The following is a 23,572-nucleotide window of genomic DNA, read 5'->3' on the forward strand; positions in this document are numbered from 1 at the left end:
TGGCTAGCTCCATAAATGGAGGCTAGCCATTGGGAGACAGAGGCTGTCAATCGCGCTTTCTCTTGAAAACGCGATTCGGGGGCGCTTCTGGTGCTTTTTTTAAGCCCCGCCCCTTTGTCCCGGGCCGCGCTGCGATTGGCTGCCGGCCTGGGACACCCCCGTGACGTCATTCCCGGGCCGCGCTGTGATTGGCTGCCGGCCGGGACACCCCCGTGACGTCAGCCAATCACAGCGCGGCCCGGGACCTGACTTGTCTCTGTGGTTGCAGTCGAACTGGCTTAGCAGATCAGCGTGTCATGCACTTTGCACTGGGCTACTTGTTTTTTTGTCCCCTCTTGGAACAGACCTCGCCGACCCCCTCCCTGTTCTCACAGTGCCCGCCTCCCTGCCCCCCCAACCCAAAATACCTCCGGATGATGAAAGGCCCCTGCATGCTACCAAGGTCTCTCCTGTAGGCGCCCTCCCCTCCCCCCTCCCAACAACCCCCTGACGGGCCAGTTACTCAACCTTAAAAAGACTTCGCCAGGCCACCGGCACACTAAACAGCCTCCACTAAACCGAGTTGCAGCTCTAGCTACGAGACCCTCATTGTGATCCTAGGAGCCCACCAGCCTCGCTGGTAGCCCTCGGAGCCTCCGCCCTTTTCCGAGCCCTCGCGGGCTGCCCACGCGGCCCTCCGAGGCGCCAGGCACTCGCAACCAGGGGCTGGAGTAATGTGCACAGCTGGTTAATGCACGTGCTCTGGGTGGCATACCGACAGATCAGGGCTTCATTTGCTAACGCTTATTAAGTTTACGCCACCAAGGTATACACACGTTAACAAAGCATATACAACGGCTTGTCATATATATATGGTCACTTGATAGCCAGGCATATACGGCCGAGATAGCGTACTATTGAATGAGGACTGGCTGCCTCCAAGAGCTGAGATTCTGGCTGGGGAGCTTTCTCTATATTTGCAGGGCCAGAGAGCCGAAAAAGTAACTCAGTCGTCACGGTACCAGGGTGCACCGAACCGCCCCTTCCGACCCAGCAGGACGCCCACCTCCGCACTCACAATGATAAATCAGTGACACCACTTTATTAGATCAGACATCGCTCACAGCAGTGGTCTTCAAACGTCTTAACCCCCCCCCCCCCCCCACCCCCCTTGTAATAAAAAATAATTTCACCCCCCTGTTACATTGGCAATGTTTAATTATGCCTAAACATTTCTGCAGTTCTGTTATCTCTTTCACACACTCCCAGTCAGGACAAAAGTTGTTAGAGATGAACCATTATAAAGTCTCTTGAAGCCGCTCATTGTTTATCCTTTAAAACGAGAGCGCGGTGCTACTCATGTCCAGAGCCTGCTGCCCCGACCCCCCCCCCGAACACTTAAGCCCCCAGTTTGAAGAACTCGGACACTGGGTTACTTTGCCACGCAGACCATTTAACACCTCCTCGATAACTCCGCCGTAGCCCCTTCTATGAGCCCCCGCCCCTCCTCCCAGCAGTGACTGCATCCATCCCTCAATCAGTGAAAACTGATGCTTCAGCTGTCAACGTTGCCGCCATTAAGCCAAGTCTGTACTTCGGTTCTTGTTCTTGGAAAAGCACAACACTCTTTATTGGTTAGGCAGCTCCTCAGGTGGGCCCAGGTGGTGTGCAGGATATGAGGCTTTGGATGTCTGATGCAGAGGAAACTTTCAAGCAGAGTTGCGACTTGTGTGCATGGTGGTAAAACTTGAAATTAAGTGAATGGGGAACCGTGCGGCCCCATGCCGAGGCGACCACACTGAATGTGTGGGAGGGTCTGCAGGGATTAGGCAGTGGCGTAATGAAACTTGAGGTGACCTCCCCTGCAAGTTTCATGAAGGGGCCTCCTCATGACGTTATCAGGAGCTCAGGTCGGGGTACTGTGCTTGCTCTCCTGTAGGCACCCTCCCCTCCCCCCTCCCAACAACCTGCCCGTGGAGGTGCCTTCCCCTGACTATGGAAGTGCCTTCCCAGTGCGTTCTTTCTTGTTGTTGGAATGTTTACCCTTGTTTCCATGTACCGGGTTCCTCTGCATTTGCATTGTCTCGGCTCAAATATCATGTCTAATTGCTTTGTTTATGCCACTTCTGCTTGTTGTCGGTGTTTCTTGTTACTACTGTATTGCACCGTTTGCTCCTCTTGTATTTTGTTTGCTCACGATTGCCACTTTTGCCTCATGTAATGTAACGTTTGCTTTTGAAATGTGTTTGCTTGTAATGTTCTCTTGTTTACATTGAAATATGGCGGACACGTGTTTTGTGTTATACACATTTGACAGCGTGTCCATCTCCTCTGTTGCATTTGCGTGTATATGTCGGGCACTTTTATCAGTGTTTATTCTGCTCTGTGTGCAGTCACTACACGTTAGTTGTGTGCGTATCCAACTATGTGTATGTCTATTTCTCTGTTGTATGCACAGTTCTCGGCGGGCTGATAGCTGTGCATTTATTCATAACATAAGTGTGTGTCTAGTCCTGTGTGTTTCAGTACATCTGATTCGTATCAACTCGCACCTGGGTCTGTTTCTTTTCTGAATAATTTTATTTTCGCGTGTCCCTCCTTTTAATTTAATGGGTGCTTTTTCTGTTGCCTCTGCAGTGTCTACATAGCACATGTGTGTGCATAATGAACTCCGTGTTTTTGTACATGTGTTTCCCTTCTCTGTATACGTTTTACTCATGTCTATGTGTCTTGTTACTTTATTGTGTGTCTACTACCACGTTCCTGTGTTTTTTATGAGTACAACGCCGTATTTCTAGTTCTCTGTTGTGTGTATCCTACAGTGCTCCTAATTCCTGTTGTGTCTGTCTGTTTCTCGGTTACATGTGTGTTTAATCCAATTAGAACATATCCTGCATAACCAAGTGCACATGTGCGTGCAACAAATCCTTTACCTTCGCACGAGAGAACAGGAAACGACCACGGCACCTTTTAGGGCTGGTTCTCAGGTCCTTTAAAACCACACAGCAATCCGAATTTAGACCCGGATTACAATCTTGGGGGCAGATTTAAAAACCCTTGCGCCACTTTTGCGTCACTTTCCCCAAATTAAAAGTGACGCAAAAGTGGCGCACGGGGCTTGCAAATCTTCCCCTTTGGTGTTCCGTTTCCGGCGCAAAGTTTCAAATCCGGTGGTATTTGTCCACGAGCTGATTTCACATATGCCTTTGGCAAATCGCAACTTGCAGTTGTTTGCCTGATGTTTTCTGGCAGGTCCAACTTGCTAAGAATCTGGTTCAGTAATAACCACAACATCACGATTTGTGTGATCTGGAAATCAGAGGGGTGCTCCAATTTGCAGGTTCTGGAATGTCCATGTGCATTTAGACGACTCAATCAAAAAATTTAGCTATTTGACAATAAAGATTCTCAGTTGTTTTTCCCCGTCAAAAACACAAGAGCCAATAGCGCGGAATCGGAAACTTGTGAACTCAGCACCTGGGCAAATGCTGCCCACATTGGGAGTTTGCATCAGTCACAGAATTAACACCCGTGTTGTAACCTTTGGGTAATGCATGCGAGATACATAGGCTGACACACATCCGGTATCTCAGAAAATGTAGCGACACAACCCACAGGCTCTTGTTTTTACATCTTGCGCCTCTCCCGGCCATGCCGCTCTTGCTCTGCGGGTCACCAAACACTTCACTCACAACCTTCCTTCATCCATAGAGCACTTCTGTGACGAAGACACGAGTGCAAGGCAATTTATTTATATAGCGCTTATTACCCCCCTGATGAAGCGTCCTGATTCGATTATTTCGACTCTATATGCACATAGTTGACAGTGTCTACTGTCGGACTACACGTGCGCCATATAAAAGAAAAGAAACATTACCCAGTGTGAATCCCCTGCCTGCCCCTCAGACAGCCCCGGCCCTCCACCCATTCCAAGCGAGCACTTAAAGACACACCCAGTATGCAGGCTTCCAGCACAGAGGCCAAGCAACGAATGAACAATGCTTTCCCTAACACTTGCTTTCCCCGCGTGTCCACAGCAGCGTGCCGACCTGCCATTGGTTGTGAAGGGTGTAAGTGACATGACATCGAAAAGCACCGGGTAGGTAGACTCCTGGACTGAAAGTACCCAAGTAAACAAGCACTGGCGTTGCCAATAGGTTTCGCATTTGGAAAGTTGGAGCTATTGGTTTTGTAAATGACATTTTATATTTATATATTGTTATTGACAATGCCAATAACGATATATAAATATAAAATGTCATTTACAAAACCAATAGCTCCAACTTTCCAAATGCGAAACCTATTGGCAACGCCAGTGCTTGTTTAATCTTGTGCTCTCTTGCCTTTCTAGTCCAAAGGAATTACACCATTTTCTATTTGTCGTTTTTAAAGTGAAACTCAAACTGAAGCAAGTGCTGGGCTTTCCTATGATGTTCATGGACAAATTATGGCTATGAAGAAATATTACATGGATAACTGTGGATGACCATTGATTTTGGTTTAGGCTATGCATTTCATCACTGATGCCCATTTACTGTTTAACCTCAATCTTTTGTAGAGGTAAATGCCTCTCATTTAGACCTTAACAATCTGTACCAGTTTGTGTAAAGTTGTTCCACTTTATCTGCCTTCACAAGTTCAAAACTCCCCTATTGACAGTTTGACAACACCAGACATTCTGTATAATCTTCATTGGTTTACTATGAAATGAAGTATCACCTTCAGACATATAACAGTTTCTGTCTCCCAACTTTTTTCAAACTGAACTGGTCGTCCATTTTATCTCTATAACAAGACCCACAAGTATACTCGCATCTGCCAAGTCAGACCTGCTTGGAATCTCTTTGTGGGTATCTTGTTTCTTATCTGTTGAAAGATAATTGTACAGTTTCATGTGCAGTACTGAAATGCCCTTCCCTAAATATTCTTCAATAAATTAAAGACCATACTTTATTTAGGAAGTAATTAAAATCATCTCTTCTGCATAGTGGTCTGTTCTCCAAAATGACAATGGTAGTGGAACTGACTTCATCCAGTCTTTGTCCCAACATTCAAGACATCATAGTAATGGCCCCTTGTCAAACACTCAACTTCTCCGTTGCCTACACTTAGCTCCTGTGAGGGTAAGGGCACGGCAGGGAGTGGAAACTACAGAAAGCAAACCGGGTTATTTGGGCCTTTTGTTGCCTGCAGGCTTCATGACTCCAGAGACCAGGGGTACAACTGGCCAAGACAGCGGTAGCAGTTGCAGTCTTTATTTGGGTAATCATAATTTACATGTATGCTATTCTTCCTATAATGTAGGTCAATTGTCCTTGAAAGGGGGGTGTGGGGGGGTTAGTGCTATTCTTTTTTTAAAGTGTGTCAGTTTCCTTGGGAGTGAGTTAGCTCCGAGTGAGTTTCTAGAGTGGATTCGTTTAGCCATATGTTCAGTACGAGTTTGATGAGATGTCATAAAAGGTTACTGTACTTTTAAACCTGATTAAAGGAAATAACTGTTGACTAAATGAAATGTTGCAGTAAAGTATGGTTTGCCTACACGTTGGGCTATCATTTGGACCAATAAGTATCAAGTTTGTCAGAAGATCCTTTTTGCAGGAGGTCAGGGGATAAGACAAATACAAGAGGAAAAGGAGAGGGATTTACTAATAATTTGGGCATTACTGTCCCAAATAGATTATTCAAAAGTGAACTTTGTTAGCTTGGGTTTGAAGGGGAACTATCAGGACAAAATAGGCTTTCTTCGCAGATCAAGCCAAGGAAACCTCTTGTCATCTATTTAACACCTTCAAGAGAAAAACGAATTCTCTCTGCCTCTTACCGTTATACTCTCATAGTCTCTACTGACACATTTCTGTCATTTTTCCATTTACAAAATATAAGTAACAAAGATATTATTCAGACGTTGGGCAACAAGGGAAATTTGAGTGAGGCGCTTATCTGTCTGAGATAAGTTGCTTCATTTGATCCGCTTTTACTGCAACTATTTGGGAACTTTTTCCTTACCCATGTGTGCCTTTTCTACCTCTCTTGGCAATATACTCCACGACCAAGCACATTAGCCTTATTATTGTTTCTGTTAGAAATGGGATTTCTGGTTGGCTGAGGCTTGCGCCAAAGCCAGGCTGAAGCCACCACTCTATCAGGGTAAGGGTGAAACACACACTGTTGATAACCCCTGCTTACCCCCTTGGTAGCTTGGCATGAGCAGACAGGCTTATCCCCAAGTCAATGTGTAAAGTATTTGTACCAGCACTCACAGTAATATAGCGCAACACCACAAATGGACAGTACACCAGGTATTTATAAACATAGAAATTACTTTATATAGATCAGGCAGATCAAAATGACCTAACACCAACATACATCATTAAAAGTTGTTTCAAAATAAAAAAGATCTCTTGTAGTGTTCTTTGTTATATCCTTGTGAAAATAAATGTTCCTGCAATAGCAAAGTGACTCGGGGAGTCAACAGGGCTAAAGACCCGGTTTTCAAAGCGGGGAAAACACTGTAACAACGTGCGCCCCAATGAACAATGACCCAGCTGTACTTGAGCTTAAATAAGTTACTCTGGTTGGGAAAGAACACAGTCCTTCACGGACAAAAAGAAAAATGGCCCAGCACGTAATCCGGCACTAATCGGGTGTTAATAATGTCCCCGCTGTCCTCCGTAGCAAAAAATGCTACACTCTTGGCCCAGTACGTAATCCTGCAAGATCGGGTGTTAATAATGCCCCCGATGCACCCTGCACGGCGACGGATGCACTTTGCTCCCGCACAGTCCCAGGCAGCCCCGCCGGTTCCCCCACCTGCTCCTGGCCTGGCACAGACAACAGCGCGGCTGGGAGCGTGTTACCTGGGGCTGCTCTCACAGTGACGGTGATCTTCGGAGATCCTCAGCTGGAGCCCTTCTCCTCCGGCAGTGACGCGCTGGTCGGGTCGGGGCTTCCGGCAGCCTTCCTGCTCCTCGCAGCGATGACGTTGATGCAGGTGTCCTGGTCACTAGGCAACACTGCAGCTTTACTTAATGGTGACGCGGCCCTCTTAGATTACGGACCCGGCCTCTGGGAGGCTACTAGAGTAGCGGCGGTGATTTTTCCCAGGACCACGCAGTACTCTTGGTGATCGGGGGCCGGTGGTGACACAATACCAGCCCTCAGCACTGCCCTTTCAATCACGGGCCGGCGGGGAAATCTGCGGCGCTCTCGATACTGGTGGAGAGCGGCCAAGCATGACAGCAAGCCGGGTGGCACGAATGACGTGTGGGGCACACAACGACAACCCCACAATCAGCAGAGACAGCGGTTCACGATGTAGGGCAAGATGTGAAAGAGGTCCGTGGCAACTTTTATTACCTTGAGTTGCAACAGGAGGCCAGCTCTGCCCATGCTCTTGGAGAGAGGGGGACTTCAGAGGGGGCAAAGCACACAGCACTGCTCCTCTTCAAGAAAGGGGGGGACACAGAAGACAGTCAGTCCCTTGATGCTCTCCCACAGCAATCACAGCCACTGCAGGTCAGCTCCCAGAAACTCAGCAATGGCAGCACTTTTCCTCAGTATTCCTGGCTGTTCTTCTTTTGCAGGGATTCCTTCTTGACCACAAAGTCTTTCCTAATCTAATTTTACTGGGGTCCCAGTTCTACTTTTATACCCCAAAAGTCTTTGTTCTTCTTGTGTGAGGGGTCCTGGACCCAATCTAAACCAGTACTGAATGCACTCTGCCAGTGAACCTCTTCTTCCTTTGTGAGTGTGGGCTAGGGCCATCGGATGCACCGCAGGAGGTGGAGCCAGCATTGTGGCAGGCAGGCACAGCCCTATTGAGACCCAGGTGCAACTTCTCCCCACCACTCTACCTGCAGATGGGGCTATTCAGCCTAGTGCTCACCCATCCAGCCACCCCCCAGCCCCTGTCAGTCACAAACCAGACCGATAATACACAAACAGGCAGAGGCACACGGAAAGGTTGAACAGGAAAATAGCCACTTTCTAAAAGTGCAATTTCAAACTTAGAATTTAAAAAACATCTTCACTAAAGGATGTGTTATTAAATTCTGAGTTCGGGGATACCAGATTCCATATGATAGCCTTTCAATAGTGAAAAAACGAAATTGGCAGTATTTCACTATCAGGACATGTTACCCACACTACTACATGTCCTACCTTTCACATACACTGCACCCTGCCCAGGGGGGTACCTTGGGCCTACCATACGGGTGTTCAATGTGTAAGAAAAGGGAAGGGTCAGGCCTGGCCAGTGTGGACACTGGCCAGGACAATATGGCAGTTCACAGACTGCGCACAGGCCCTGAGGTGGCGGGCCTGAAACACTATTTTAGGGCTACTCCTGTGGGTGGCACAATCAGTGCTGCAGGCCCACTAGTAGCATTTGAATTACCCGCCCTGACACACTTAGTGCACTTCACTAGGGACCTACTGGTAAAACAAATATGCCAGTCATGGATAACCAATCACAGTAATAATTTACCCAGGGAGCACTTGCACTTTGGCACTGATCAGCAGTGGCAAAGTGCCCAAGCATCTAAACTAGGAGTGGGCGGAAGCCGCGTAATGGACTTTCGCGGAGAGGCACGGAAATTGAGCCAATTTCCCCGCCTCTCCGCAAATTTCTGTTACGTGACACCCGCCTGCCTCCCGCCCGCAATATTAAAATGATTAAAGCCTGAAATAGGAGTTATAACACTTACCTTATCACAGGGACACCTCTTCCTGTCTATCGCACCTTTGTTCTTGAAACTGCGAATGCGCGGGAGCCTGCGCATGCGCAATTCCTCACCCGGAATGCGCATGCGCAGGCTCCCGCACATGCGCAGTTTCAAAGAAGAAGGCGTGATAGACAGGAAGAGAAGTTCCCGCGATGAGGTAAGTGTTTTAACTCTTATTTCAGGCTTTAATCATTTTAATGTTGCGGGCGGGAGGCGGGCGGCGGGCGGGCAACTTCCGTTCCTCCCCTGAGTGTGTGAAAATTTGCCCTGTTTTTCCGCCTTCTTTGCGGAAGGGGCAAATTTCCGCACATTCCGTGGGCGGAACGGAAATGTCCGCCCACCCCTTATCTAATCCAGTAAAACAAAATCCTTCACAGTGTCAAAAACGTAGGGGGTAGAGGCAAAAAGTCTGGGGAAACCACTCCAAGGATGCCAGGTCTAACAGTTTCCTTTTTAAAAGGTATGGCTAATCTTCCTTCTAGGGTGTCTCCAGTGGCACATCTCCTTTAGAAAAGTAAGATTGGTGTGCTGGGTCCAGAAACATACGATTCTGTATAATATCTTCCATTTCCGATATGGAATTGGTAAGGTCTTGCTTGCTTGCTTAGGCCATTCACTGATAATGAAGACACACATTTGTGCAATGCAATAGGTCTCGCATTTACGCATGTTTGAGCTATTGTAAATGACAATGCCTTTTTTATGTTTTGGTTTTTAAAAGCATAAATAAAAGGCCTTGTCATATACAATGCCAATAGCTTAAACTCACGTAAATGCGAGACCTATGATGTTGCAAATGCTTGTTTTAACTGGACTTCGCATAAGAACTCCATCCAAAGTACACACTTGAATCTAAGTGCAATGCACTGCTGACCCGAACGAACAAATAACAAAGAGCTAGATGTAGGAAGGCAATTACCGGTCGGTAATGGCCAAAATCGGCCGTTACCGACCGGTAATAGGCTTTTCCTATGTAGGGGGAAAATATACCGATTCGGTAAATACCGAATCGGTATTTACGGATTCGATATTTACCGAATCATCATTTACCGATTCGGTATTTACCGAATCGGTAAATGAAATGTAGGAAGCAGTTTGAAGAGTGCTTCTGTGCTTACAGGATTCGTTATTTACTACCAACTATTAGTTGGTGGTAAATAACGAATACCTCTGTAAATGCAAATATGTGCATTTACACCTGTGCCATGTGACAGACAGTATGTGTGCCACATGTGCACACAAGCATTATTCAGGGGTTCAACAAGGTGTCAAAGTGACACCCTGCCACCCTTGAAGCTTTCCCTATTATACCGAATCAATAATTACCGATTTGGTAATTGCCATTCATTCCTATGGGCCTCCAGGCCCATTGGAATGAATGGCAATTACCGAATCGGTAATTACCATTTTAACGATTCGGTAATTTGTACCGATTTTTTTACCTACATAGGATTTACCGATTCTAAAATACAGAATCGGTAAAATTCGGTATTTTAGAATCGGTAACTCCAATTTACCTACATCTAGCGCAAAGTCCTATTATACATGGGGTGGGGGATCACATGCACGTCCTCAGATCAGACCTTTAGAGCAAGGAGTCATTGTTCTTTGTCATGTGTCTGACAAAGTGATGTCACAGTGCACAGAAGTGGTGATTTCAGGGAGCGCCTCACAGCATTTCTCTTTCACAATATCACCCCACCGCTTCAGTTGACATATGACCCGTTCATACTGTACTATAATGGACTAAAGCTGACAAGAAGGCATGGGCAAATGTCATGTGTGGCACTTTTATCCAATCATGGGCTTTGAGTCCACAGTACTTTGCATTCTGGGATTTAAAGTTTTTTTTATTCTGCATTGGCAAAACCAATAATTCTCACCTTTGGGTCTTTTAGTCATATTGTGCAGCATCTCCGGTGCTATGCAACATTGCATTATGATGTGGCGGTTGCATCATTTTGTAAACGTACGTACGCACTATGCATGTGAGTGTCTACAAAATGGCTCAAGTATTTTTTTATTTATCAAGTTGAATCAGTAACTTTAAAAAAGTTAGCACAAAGTATTTTTTTAAGCATGAGTTGGGGGAGCAATACAGAGTGCGTCAGTGTGGGGTCAATATTTAGGGCAAGGGAGGGGAAAAGAAATACAGAGGATAAGGGTGGGGTAAATGTGTGGGGAGGGTGGAAGCAACTGGAGGGTGGGTGGGAAGTAGAAGCAGCATGTGAGAGAAAAGAAGGGTGAAGGTTTGGCCTGGAGTAATGGCCAAGAGTGCAACTTGGAGCGGTGGGGGGAGAAGCTTGCAGGTGAGAAAACAAGAGGGGGGGAGTACACTAGGGCAAAGCAACATGGCAGGGGCTGGGAGGGAGAGGCACATGGGCGACAGAGAGCAGCAGAGGGAGAGAAGTACACCATGGAGACAACTTGGAAACGCATGTACTCTCTTGAAGCGCCCAATCCATTTTTTAGGTCAAGCCTAGACGTGCAAGCAATGAGAAGCATTGCTTGCTGTCTGCTCGACAACTATTGTTGCCCGTTTCTGGGAATGTAGACACGAGTCGGACGCGCGCTTTTCCAGTGTCAGTTTTGTCCGTGTGAGCGCGCTTCTGAGACGCGCTTGCGCAGACGCACACACAGCCCCTGCTTTTGCTTGGCTCACTCACGCACACACTCAGGCATACGCACACACGCACACTGCATACACACACGCGCACACAGACACACATACCGCCGCCGCCCCCCACCCCGCCCCACTTACCGCGTCAGCGGCCTTAGCCGCCACTCCTGACTTCTGCTGTGCGTCATGACTGCTCCTGGGCCATCCACTCCGTGGGCGCGGGCCTCGCGGAAGACGGAAGTCCCACCCCACGAGAGGCGTGACGCTCACGAACTTCTGGTTTCGGTATGCACACTCTCATGGCTTGTTGAAAATGTATTAAGCTTCCATTGAGACACAGAAGAGATTGAAGCAGTGTTACTTTTTATTGTGCTGTAGCAGTGTTGCTTTCCACGGATGGTGCTTTTATCCACAGAAAAGGATGGGTAGAGTATGTGGGATTCATTGTGATTTTATGAAAACCTCAAAACAAGCAGCTGTGGAATGTTGTGGCGTGCAAGTGTTATTTGTCCCTTCCTGCTCCTTTCTCCTTAAGCAATTAGTAAAGGATTTTGAAAGGGTTCTCGATTCGTTCACCGCTAGCAGTGCATCCAGTAGACAGCAGAATTATTGGGAGCATTTGTTCCTTTGAGTCTAATACAGTATATTACTGTACGGCCTGGGAGCCGCATGTGTCCAATGCGACCCCCCCTCTCCCCCTCCTAAATTAGATGGTAGTGTTATTGCGCGGAAGTGCCATTGACTTGACCTCTGAGAACTGATCCAACCTCCAATGCAACCAGACCAAATGCGCGAGCAGTTCAAATGTTAGGTTTGCGCCGTAACAAAATTCCGGTCTTCTTTGTCAGTATGCCTCCATTAATTCAGAGCAGTTGTGACATTTCTGGAATTTGCTCCGTCAAATGCAGTGGTTCTCACCGTTCGTGATCAGAATCATAATGGTGTCCTTTCATGTCTGTTACCGCCTGGAAAAGCCTCTGCCAGTAGCTTCTCTCCATGGATTCGTACACTGCTACTCATACCAGTAGTGGCAATTCCTTCATAGCCCTTAAGTTAGTATTTGAAAGAAGTGTGTTTTCTCTGGCGCAGATTCATTGGTTACACAATAGGTTTGGTCCTTTCACAAACTCCTTGCAGTTTTCTAAATCAGTTTGACTATTTCGCTCCTTTTCTGCGACTCCTATGCCGTGCTACATAGAATTAGTGAGATTTCTTCAAAGGTATTGTGATTTATTTGCAGTCTCTTCCTTCAGTCACTAAGACTGCTACACATGCTTTTTTGTTTTCTCAAAAGCAGAGGGTTATCTTCCAATGAGGAATTCTTAACAGATTGTTATGAATTTGTCATTGGCTCATATTTTCGCCATCCATTACACCAGTCTACTTACTAACTTTGTTGCAGAGGAATTTTTCTTATCAGGGCTCACCCAATCCCCCCCCCCATCCCCCACTTTCTGTCACGCTGAAATAACTCAGCCTTTACCAACTTAAATTTAGAAAAAGATTTTAAAAAACTTTTTCGGAAAGCCAATCTTAGTTCTTTTCAAACTCTTGCAACCCTCTGTTAGACTCGTTTTTCCCTTGTTTTTCTGCCCTTATGCCCTCTGTTAGACTCGTTTTTTGTGCCTTTCTGCCCTCTCTTAGACTCGTTTTTTGTGCCTTTGTGCCCTCTGTTATATTCATTTTTTGTGCCTTTGTGCCCTCGTTTTTTATATCTTTGTGCCCTCTGTTAGACTTGTTTTTTGTGCCCTTCTGCCCTCTGTTAGACTCGTTTTTTTCCTTGTTTTTCTGCCCTTATGCCCTCTGTTAGACTCGTTTTTTGTGCCTTTCTGCTCTCTTTTAGACTCGGTTTTTGTGCCCTTCTGCCCTCTGTTAGACTCGTTTTTCCCTTGTTGTTCTGCCCTTCTGCCCTCTTAGACTCGTTTTTTGTGCCTTTCTGCCCTCTGCATCACCACATCATCACTCAGCGCTAGCCCATCATCACTCAGCACCACCAAATTATCACTCAGCACCACCACATTATCACTCAGCACCACCACATTATCACTCAGCACCACCACATTATCATTCAGCACCACCACATTATCATTTAGCACCACCACATTATCATTTAGCACCACCACATTATCATTTAGCACCACCACATTATCATTTAGCACCACCACATTATCATTTAGCACCACCACATTATCATTCAGCACCACCACATTATCATTCAGCACCACCACATTATCACTCAGCACCACCACATTATCACTCAGCACCACCACATTATCACTCAGCACCACCACATTATCACTCAGCACCACCACATTCTCACTCAGCACCACCACAGCATCACTCAGCACCACCACAGCACCACTCAGCACCACCACAGCACCACTCAACACCACCACAGCATCACTCAGCACCACCACATTATCATTCAGCACTACCTCAGCATCACCACAGCACCACTCGGCACCACCACATTATCACGCAGCAGCACCACAGCACCACTCAGCACCACCACATCACTCAGCACCACCACAGCACCACTCCGCACCACCACATTATCACTCAGCACCACCACATTATCGCTCAGCACCACCACAGCACCACTCTGCACCACCACAGCATCATTCAGCACCACCACAGCACCACTCGGCATCACCACATTATCACTCAGCACCACCACATTATCACTCAGCACCACCACATTATCACTCAGCACCATTCTATTCTATTCTATTCTATTCTATAGTTTTGGTAGAGCGCAAACAGCTGCCCCAGCAATGAGGCGTCCCGGCGCTAAGAACCCAGACCCTGGCCTGAGCGGAAAAAAAGGATGAAAGGGAATTACGGGAGAGGGAATAGATACGTTTTTACTGCTTTCCGGAATGCCGGTAGGCTTTCTATGGAGCGAATGTGTTGCGGCAGATCATTCCAAAGCTTGGCTCCAAGAAACCTGAAGGAGCGGCCGCCCATGCGGCAAAGTTTTATGCGCGGGACGCATAGAAGGTTTTGGTTAGAAGATTTTAGGTTCCGTGACGGCGCATAGGGAGTGAGAAGTGGTCGAAGCAGAGGGGGGGTATCGAGTTTGAGGATTTTGAAGGTCATGATGAGGGTTTTGAATTTGATTCTGGAATCAACGGGCAGCCAGTGTAGTTTTTTGATGGTCGCTCTGGCAGAGCATCTGCGGGGGAGGCCGACCAGAGTTCTGGCCGCAGAGTTCTGCACGCGTTGGAGTCGTGCTACCTCACTTTTGTTGGCGCAAAGAAGGAGTACATTGGCGTAGTCAAGACGCGAGAGGATGGTGGCTTGGATAATAAGTTGGTGAGTTTTGGCGTCGAAAAAGCCTAGTATGTGGCTGAGGCTCCTCAGCAGGCCAATACAGGTGCCAGCAACTTTTTTGGTGTGGGCCTGAAAGTTGAGTGAGGCATCCATCCAAACGCCCAGGTTTTTCACTAGGGATTTGGGAGAGGGGATGGTGCCTAGGGAGGACGGCCACCAGTGCTCATTCCAGAGGCTGGTGTTTTTGCCAAGGAGTAGCACCTCTGTTTTACCAGCATTGAGTTGCAGACAATTCATTGTCATCCATTGAGCAACCGCGGAGAGGCCGTTTTTGAAGCTAGAGGATGAGTTGGAAGGACCTTCTGAAAGAGCGATGGCCAGCTGTGTATCGTCGGCGTACAATACTAATGTCAGGCCCCACTCTTTGGCCACTGCCGCCAGAGGCTGGACGTAGAGATTAAAAAGGGATGGGCTCCACCACTGCACCACCACAGCACCACCACAGCACCACTCAGTAGCACCACTCAGCACCACACAGCACCACCACAGCATCATTCGGCACCACCACAGCATCATTCGGCACCACCACAGCACCACTCGGCACCACCACAGCACCACTCGGCACCACCACATTATCACTCAGCACCACCACATCATCACTCAGCACCACCACAGCATCACTCAGCAGCACCACCACAGCATTACTCAGCACCACCACAGCATCACTCAGCACCACCACATCACTCAGCACCAGCACAGCACCACCACAGAACCACTCAGCACCACCACAGCACCACTCAGCACCACCAAAGCACCACTCAGCACCACTACATTATCACTCAGCACCACACAGCACCACCACAGCATCATTTGGCACCACCACAGCACCACTCGGCACCACCACAGCACCACTCGGCACCACCACATTATCACTCAGCACCACACAGCACCACTCAACACCACCACAGCACCACTCAACACCACCACAGCATCACTCAGTACCACCACAGCACCGCCACAGCACCGCCACAGCACCACCACAGCACCACCCAGCACCACCACAGCACCACTCAGCACCACCACAGCACCACTCATCGCAACCACAGCATCACTCAGCGCAACGGCAGCATCACTCAGCGCAACCACAGCATCACTCAGCTCAGCCACAGCATCACTCAGCGCAGCCACAGCATCACTCCGCGCAGCCACAGCATCACTCAGTGTAGCCACAGCATCACTCAGTGTAGCCACAGCATCACTCAGTGTAGCCACAGCATCACTCAGTGAAGCCACAGCATCACTCAGCGCAGCCACAGCATCACTCAGCGCAGCCACAGCATCACTCAGCGTAGCCACAGCATCACTCAGCGTAGCCACAGCATCACTCAGCGTAGCCACAGCATCACTCAGCGCAGCTACAGCATCACTCAGCGCAGCCACAGCATCACTCAGCGCAGCCACAGCATCACTCAGCGCAGCCACAGCATCACTCAGCGCATCCACAGCATCACTCAGCACATCCACAGCATCACTGGTTCAAATATATTCTTTCAATGTTTCAAGCTTTATTACAAATGTCACAAAAATATGTTAATATTTCACTTCTGTTTTTGGATTTTCGTCACAATAAAATACACTGAACATAATCTTCACAAAAGTTATTTACAAAAGTTTAAGCTATTGCCATTATAAATTACAATAACTTTTATTTGAATATTAATTATTTAAAAAAATTAAAAGCCATTGTTATTTGTAATAGCAATACATGTAAGTCACGTAAATACAACACATATTGCATTACAAATGCTATAGGTGTCACATTTTCGAAAGTTATAACTAATGGCATTGTAAATGACAAAGCTATTAATTTTGCAATTTTCAAAACCAAAACATAAATAAAAAATGTCATTTACAATACCAATAGCTCAAACTTTCCTAATGCGAGACCTATTGCATTACAAATGCTTGTTTTAAGTAGAGCTTGAAAATCAAGCACTGGGACCATAGAAGATAGTCAATCAAGATAGATGGTAAAGAGGCAATGCTCCGTGGGAGGGGCAAACCCAAGATTGTCAAGCTGGGACATGAGTAAGCTGCAGGTGAATGACCGTGACAGAATGAAGTGTCGAAAGTGAGTGGCCTCTTGCTGTAACTTGGAGTGATGCTCCTTTTGTCAAAGTTTGAATTCATATAGCGCTTCATACCGACTTTAGCCAACTCCATGCGCTGTAAATAAATGATGTTAATATTACTTATTATGTGATATTGAAATTACCGGGCGCGGAAAGAGAGAAGGGCGAGTCTTGTCTGTATTTGAACTTCTGATTTTCAGATCACTGCGTTTGTTTTCGGTAGTCGTTCAACTCACTGAGCCATTCAGCCCAGTCAACCTTTCAAATTCTTCCACAAAAACCGATTATTGGGTCTTTTGTAGAGTACAGGGGCAAGGTAAAAGGTGTAAAAATAAGACTGGCTTGGCTGGCTCTTTTTCAACTCTACCAGCCTTTGGAAGGCATCAGCCTGTGAGGAAGCCTTCGAATTTGACAACAGTCTAGTTTGCCCCAGGTGAAGAGATGAATTTATCAGAAATATCTATTTCCGACAATGTACTCCGAATGTGCGAGACTCTCCCCAGGAAGCAGACGAAAGGTAATGCAGACATATTTGTGCAGTGAGGAAATGTGCAAATCCGAGGCAGACGTTTCTCACTCCGGGCGATTCACTGGACCCGCCTCTGCACAAAACCAGCACCCACGGACCGATGATGGCGTGCAAGTGATGGCAATTTTGGAAAAGGTGATGGACAGAGTTTCTGAATGATGCAGAATACTCCTACCCAGTCAAGAGATCAGGGCTTGATCCATCACCGTTTTTTAGCTCACTGCACCATCCCAGCTTCAGAACCTGGCTATATGCAAATTAGTCTGTTCCTGTCCCAGTGCATGATGGGAACAGGGCAAACCAAACTACCAAGCCAATTCTTATACTGGGAAGGAGACAAGCTACCGGGGACCGGTTTCTGGCATTTCAGCCGTCGTCGGCCCGGCTTGCTTGAATCCTGATGGTGCAATGAGCTAGGGGCTCACGTCTGAGTATACCCTCCCACACATAGTGTGGATAAAAGGCACACATTGGTTGGATTTGGTGCACTGTCAGACTAAGCGAATTGTCGGGATGGCACGGGATGGAACCAACTGCACGTGCATTGTCACTATGGCACAGAGTGAAACTGACTGCACGAACATTGTCAGGCTGGAATCAACTGCACGTGCATTGTCAGGATGTCCCATGGTGGAACCAACTGCACGTGTATTGTCAGTATGGAACGGAGTGAAACTGGCTGCATGTGCATTGTCAGGATGGCACAGAGTGGAACCAACTGCACGTGGAGCATCAGGATGGCATCAGGATGGGACTGGGGGGCAATTGCCTGCACATATGTTGTCATGCTAGCAGTGTGGTGCAATTGCCTGCACGTATGTTCTCATGCTAGCAGCATGGTGCAATTGCCTGCACGTATGTTCTCATGCTAGCAGCATGGTGCAATTGACGGCAAATATACTGACAGAATGGCAACAGGGTGCAATTGGCTGTGTACATTGGCGAGCAACAGACTGCACATGTATTACAAGGATAGTAACAAGATGCACTTGGCAGCACGCATATTGTCGGGGGCATGAGCTGGGTGCAGTTAGCTGCACATGTGTTGCCAGGGCGGCACCACAGTAATAGTGTCTAAATGTACATTATGTCATAAGGGAGCTATTGACTGCACGTATATACTGTCAGGATGGCATCAGGGTACAGCTGCATGCACGTATATGGTCAGATTGGCATCAAGAAAATATTGAATGGACACATATTATCAGGATCACATCAGGGCGCTATTGACTGCATACACAGTGCCAGCCTGGCACTGTGGAGATATTCACAGCACATACATTGACTGTAGGAGTTACTCTCAGAAGTGTATAGGCCACTGCTCTGCGCTGCAGTGCACTGCTTGCGCTTCCCCATTCAGCTGTTGCTTTGCTCTGCGTGCAGTTCTGTGCCAAGTACTGGCTCCATACACACTTTCCAGTGGAATAGAGCGAACAATTTGGACAGTGGGCGCGGACTTTATCACTACAGCGGCCCCAGCATCACAGCAGATGGAAGGCCTAATACACCCCAATAAAGTGGGTCTTTTATTAGCCAACCCGTGGCAGCGAGGCCCATGGTCCGGTCGTGGCTTGAAGTAGGGCCCCTGCTGGCATCCTTACTAAATGCTTTAGAGTTCTGCGGATCTCTGTGATGTCATATCATACACGGCGAACAGGGGCAGCCTGAGAAACATATGTACTGATGCATTCAGTACAAGCTGCAGCTGAGAGGCAGTGCAGACTGGAAGTCCAAGACAGAAAGACTAAGACTGAATGTGCCATGTAAAGTTTAGGGGAAATGCAAAAACAGTTGAGGGACAGAATGCAGAAGAATGTTATACATTCACCCCAGTACAGAGATCTGGGCCTAAATTCATCGTTTGTTTGCACTCCACACCACCCCAGTTCAGACATGGCCATTTGCAAATCAGCCTTGACTCTGTGCCTCATGGAAACAGTCCAGCCCGAACTGCCAAGCCATGTCTTTACTGGACCTGAATCAAGCATCCTAGGACAGGTTTCTGGCTATCAGCCGTCTTCAGCCAAGATAGCTTGACTCCAGTGGTGTGGAGAGCATGGGACTCACGTCTGAGCATACCCATCCCACTCGGGGTGACAAATGCAAAAACAACAGTTGATGGACAGAATGCAGAACAATGTCATACATTCACCCCAGTACAGAGATCTGGGCCTAAATCCATCGTTTTTTTGCACTCCACACCACCCCAGTTCAGACATGGCCATATGCAAATCAGCCTTAACCCTGTGCCTCATGGGAACAGTCCAGCCCGAACTGCCAAGCCATGTCTTTACTGGACCGGAATCAAGCATCCTAGGACCGGTTTCTGGCTATCAGCCGTCTTCAGCCAGGATAGCTTGACTCCAGTGGTGTGGAGAGCATGGGACTGACGTCTGAGCATACCCATCCCACTCGGGGTTACAAATGCAAAAACAACAGTTGATGGACAGAATGCATAACAATGTCATACATTCACCCCAGTACAGAGATCTGGGCCTAAATCCATCGTTTTTTTGCTCTCCACACCACCCCAATTCAGACATGGCCATTTGCAAATCAGCCTTGACCCTGTGCCTCATGGAAACAGTCCAGCCCAAACTGCCAAGCCATGTCTTTACTGGACCGGAATCAAGCATCCTAGGACAGGTTTCTGGCTATCAGCCGTCTTCATCCAGGATAGCTTGACTCCAGTGGTGTGGAGAGCATGGGACTCACGTCTGAGCATACTCATCCCACTCGGGGTGACAAATGCAAAAACAACAGTTGATGGACAGAATGCAGAACAATGTCATACATTCACCCCAGTACAGAGATCTGGGCCTAAATCAATCTTTTTTTGCACTCCACACCATCCCAGTTCAGACATGGCCATATGCAAATCAGCCTTGACCCTGTGCCTCATGGGAACAGTCCAGCCTGAACTGCCAAGCCATGTCTTTAGTGTACCCATCCCACTCGGGGTGACAAATGCAAAAACAACAGTGTGTTTTGATGTAAAGTTTAGGGCCAGGGACATCCAATGTACTGTCCCACTATTGACCAAGGAAGTAGGACGCTCGCCGCGCTGCAACGGGAAGGCACGCTAATATCTACATCTCAGACGTTACACAAATCTGAGGCACTGATCCTGGAGGATGAAAGTCTGCGTCGGCACCACCTCAACAGGAAATTTTGCTCCTGCAGGTTACACTCACACATCGCTGCAGCAGGAGCTCAACCCACTACACTGCCGTACTGTGACTGCAGGCTGAGGCAGTCAAATTACACGATCTGTGAAGCGGGCTTGTATAGGCCCTGAATATCAAGCCGGCTGGCCAATAGCCACAGGAGGCCCTGCTCTACTATACACGCCCCCTGGCCCCCCCATAGCCGCACATATGGATGGGAAGGTGTCCTGCAGATCTGTGCTGCAGTGCCGCATAGGAGGTCCTCGAAAGTATGGTTGTCAATGGTGCGGCTGGTTCAGTGGCACCAGGGATTTTCGGGGCCATCTGCACCACCCCTTTCACCACACAACCAGGTGGTAGGTGGGATCCCCTTCCTCACTTGCACTAGTGCTCACCATGAAACTCCAGTCACTACGACTGACAACAAGCATTTGCAAGGCAATAGGACTCTCATTTACGTGAGACCTATTGCCTTGCAAACAGGGGCGGGGGGAGGGGGGCGAGGCGGCACAGACAGCGGCAGTGCAGTCAGGGGGCACGGGGTGCGAGAAGGCACGGACAACAGGAGTGCGGGGAAGGGGGAAGAAGGGACTGGCAACGGGAGTGTGGGGGAGGGGATGAGAAGGCACAGAAAAAAATTGTGCGAGAAGGCACGGGCAACAGGAGTGCGGGCGGGGGAGTGGGTGAGAAGGCACAGAAAAAAATTGTGCTCTAAATAACACGTCCGTACAGTGTAACACTCAAATTAAAGGGGCCAATAGCCATGGGAGGGTACAAAAGACGACATGGCATAATAAGGCGGGACTAACAAGCCTCATAATCAATCAGAAAACAGAAGTTACGAAGGACAAACACAGAAGCCAATTAAAATTATGGGCGGAGAGTGAGAGCAGCTTGTCACCCATACCCTACTGCTGCATGCCTCGCAGAGGGAGCAGCGCATTCACGCTGCCGCTAAAGCTCGACCTAAAAAATCGGGTGTCTCTAAAAGGGGCAGTAAGCAAGCCTGCTATGAGGCTTAGTACACAATGAAATTTTCTTTTAAGGCTGTCCTTGACTCTGTTGAAGATTATCTGCATGTAGTCTGGTCATTACTGCAAAGCCCTACCGCCTGCCTTTAAAGCTCTTCAAACAGGAGCAAAGAGTACAAAATCAAGTCACCCATCAAATCATAGTGCTGAAATGAAAGGCTAATACAGGAATAGTCCTGAGGGGTAATGCATCAGGTAGGAAGTGCCCATAAAATTGTTTTTAAGGTTCTCTGCTTGATTTTCGAATCCGTACTGGTAAAAGCCCCTTGAAACTCTATCTGGAAAATCAAATCACTTCAGTAAGTCAAACAGCAGACTTCTGATCTTCATTCTATTTTAGGAGTGTTCAGATTTAAAACCATTCAATAAAAAGGTAGAAACAGGAGTCACATAGGTTCTTCGTTTAAAGTTCACTGTGAATTAAAAGGAAAATAAAGGAGAACCACTAACGATCAGAAAAGTAAAGTGAACATTTCTTTAGATACGTATTTGTTAAAGAAAATATATGTTTATCTTGGTTCCTATGGATAATAAGTCACATCCGTTAGTAGATCGCCCTTTACAGAGTTGTCTGTAGCCTTCTTTTCACAGACTGTAGAGTTGAGTGCATCTGCATGTCATCATTAGAATGTTAGCTATGTTTCTAGGATAGAATGTTAGCTTTTGATTATAGGAGTTGATCTTTGAGTTGTGAAACTGTGCTGGAGGTATCTGCCTTGATTCTCAAATAAAGCTATTTGATCTTCATCAAATTGACTGGAAATTGGATCTTTACATTGGCGACAAGGTGGTCTTCCCTGCGCAGGGGGCAGAGACATTGATACCTTCACCCCTGGATTTATGGACTTATTGGAGATTTATCTACCTGTTGAGATTTAGCTGGAACCTACAACTGCTGAAATCGTGTCCTACCTCCTTTGTAGATAATGTGAGTAAAATTTGTTGGATGAAAGAATATTTACTACACTTTCCAAGATTTAATTCGAAATTGGAAAGTCTGGATTCTCCAATAAAGAAAGGAAACATTTATTTTCCTTAATATTTACTAAAACCTCTGAAGATTTGATTAAATATAGAACCTGGAAGTTTTAATATAGAACCTGGATGTTTTAATACTGAAACTTTAAGGATTTACATGCTTGCCTGAGAAATATCAAGATTTTTAAAGACTGCATTCTTTGAACTGCTTCCTAACTGGTATATGGTGATTGCGGCCATATTGGGTTTTCTTCGAAGCAAGCTCTACCTCCCTTGAAAAGAGGACTGAGTTTCTTTCGGCGGGCATATTGGATTTTCTTCGAAGCAAGCTCTACTTTTCTTGAAAAGAGGACCAAGTGTTTCTTTTTGCGGCCATATAGGATTTTCTTCGAAGCAAGCTCTATTTCCCTTGAAAAGAGGACTGAGTGTTTCTTTCGGCAGCCAGTTTAAGAGATTGGGCGGATTTTCATTAGAAAAACATTACTTTACGATCATTTTTATCAAAATACGATCGCGACTTTAGAAAACTACATCTATCTTGAGGAATATTTGAATCTGAAGAAAAGAGGAGAACAGTTTTCTACTGTTTGGAAGTATTGAACTGGAAAAGACTACAACAGTTTAGAAGTCTTTGGAATTATCAATAGAAGGACTGGAAAGGAATTATAAATAGAAGACATCAAATAATCTGGTTTGTTATTTTAATCTATTGTTTTATCTTTTTATATTCACTTATTGTTTCGATTTGTTGTTTTCTTAACCAACACTTTCCTTCCAGGTACATTGTATTATATATATTCTAATCTTTTTTTTTATCTTTATGGGTGATCAATCCATGTCTGCTCCTCCGAGTTTCCTTCCTACTCCAGGTGATCCGGCGAACCCTTGGAAGGATTGGAAAAAACTATTTTTTACTTACATTTTGGCTACTGGGCCAGATAAATATGGACCCATAAGAAAGCAAGCTATATTACTCCATCATCTTGGAGTTGAAGGGTGTCGATTATGTGAAGATCTACCTGAGATCTCTCTAGGAATGGGAGATGGTCAACCCATTAATCTATATGAAATGTCAATGAAAATGTTAGAGTTACGCTTTACTTCTAAAGTGAATGTGGTCCTTGAGAGGCATACATTTTT

At 46.8% G+C, this 23,572-nt stretch overlaps 1 protein-coding gene across 2 annotated transcripts in view; it reads left to right on the top strand.

The window, feature by feature from the left end:
* Window positions 1-23,572, top strand: part of LOC147684768 (kinesin-like protein KIF19) — a 1,367,439-nt gene that overhangs the window by 1,022,906 nt on the left and 320,961 nt on the right. The gene's annotated exons all lie outside the window — the stretch shown is intronic.

The sequence above is a fragment of the Lissotriton vulgaris genome, chromosome 10, assembly GCF_964263255.1.
Source record: "Lissotriton vulgaris chromosome 10, aLisVul1.2, whole genome shotgun sequence".
Classification (NCBI taxonomy): domain Eukaryota; kingdom Metazoa; phylum Chordata; class Amphibia; order Caudata; family Salamandridae; genus Lissotriton; species Lissotriton vulgaris.